The sequence below is a fragment of the Octodon degus genome, unplaced genomic scaffold, assembly GCF_000260255.1.
Source record: "Octodon degus isolate 3935 unplaced genomic scaffold, OctDeg1.0 scaffold00393, whole genome shotgun sequence".
In the NCBI taxonomy this organism is placed as follows: Eukaryota; Metazoa; Chordata; class Mammalia; order Rodentia; family Octodontidae; genus Octodon; species Octodon degus.
In genome coordinates this window covers 472914-474443 of record NW_004524969.1, presented here as the reverse complement: position 1 = coordinate 474443, position 1530 = coordinate 472914, and the positions used below count along the sequence as shown (strand labels likewise).

The following is a 1530-nucleotide window of genomic DNA, read 5'->3' as shown; positions in this document are numbered from 1 at the left end:
GCATGTGGTGCTGGGGGATTGAACCGCGGTCCCTGATGCTTTTGCTAAGCTTGTTCTAAGTAGGTGCTTTAGACCACTGAGCCATCTCTCCAGCCCCAGAAACTCACAGTTTTGAATGAGGTGTTTCGAGGTGGGCATCAGCAACGGGCAATGTCCAAAGCTCATGGTTTGCACAGAGGTTGGTCGGGGATATGGAACGTAAGAAAAGTGATCCCCAGTTTATTTTTTTAAACTACTTGTTTTTTAAAAGGTTTTGTGATTTTATTTATTTATTTGTGTGTGTGTGTGTGTGTGTGTGTGTGTGGCCAGCTCAGCCCACCAGAGGGCGGGGCTGGCTGGCTTGTGGTGCTGGGGGATTGAACCGCGATCCCTGTGCTTTGTTAAGCTTGTTCTCAGTAGGTGCTTAAGACCACTGAGCCATCTAACCAGCCCCTGAGCCATCTCACCAGTCCCGATCCCCCAGTTTAGAGGGACCGGTCTAGGCCTTGGACCTAGGCACCCTTCTCGGGTTTCGGCACCAGATTAAAATGTCAAAACTGAGTTAGTCGAACCCATGCATAACCGGACCAGACACATTGACACGAGTAAAAACAGGTTTATTGGAAGCTCACACAGAAGTGGAAGCTCCCACAAAGGGCTGTCTCACCAACCAAGACAGCATTGAACAGAGAGCAGCGGTAGACTTTACAGAAAGGTGATTATGGGCTAGATTAGCCAGGTCGCAGGTGAACATCATTTGTCTTCCTTGTGAAAGATAATTGTGGGCTGGAACAGCCAACTCACAGGAGGACATTATTTGTCTTCCTTGTGGTTCAGAGTCTGGTGGACCTGTTCTGTGGTTCTGGGTTTGGCTCTGCATGGGACCAACAGGGACAGGGTGCCTAGGGAACTTTGAGTCCTAACCTTCAAAAACCATTTTTAAAAAACCACAGAAACTCTCCTTTTGTTAACATTGCAAGTTCCCCACAGATCAGGTAGCCCCGCCAACATTAGCTCTCCCATGGCTGTTCCAGCCTGCAAACACCCTCCCCAGAAAACTCCTTAAAAGCCCTATGTCTTATGTTGTTTGCTACTGTCTTGATCTACTAGACAACCAACCTGCTTGCTCTGACCTCTAATAAACCTTCTTGCATCAGAATGGCTGGTCTGGTCAATTCCTTGGGTTCATACCCAACATTTGGTGCCGAAACCCGGGAGGGCCGCCAAGGCCTCAGCCAGTGCATCCCAACCTGGGCCTTGTCTGAGTCCAGTGCAAGTCCTTCTGAGAGGACTGTGAGCCTTGGATCTCCCTTACTGACCAAAATGCCCATGACACCTATATTAGCCCGGATATGTGAGTTGTCAGTGCTCTTCTATTGTGCTGTGCATAATCCTTATATTCTACTCAATTTGCTTGCTCCTAGTCAAACTTGGTAACGATAAGAGGTTTTTATGTTTTTCAAATTATTCTTATAAGAGATCTCTGCTAATTGACCTACAAAATTTTTATTTATTTATTTATTTGTGTGTGTGTGTGTGTGTGTGTGTGTG

The 1530-nt window shown here is 46.9% G+C and overlaps 1 pseudogene; it reads left to right on the top strand.

Moving 5' to 3' along the window:
* Positions 1–1137: 1137 nt before the first annotated feature.
* The window catches only part of LOC101570013, an 11359-nt pseudogene continuing 10966 nt past the window's right edge, over positions 1138–1530 (top strand).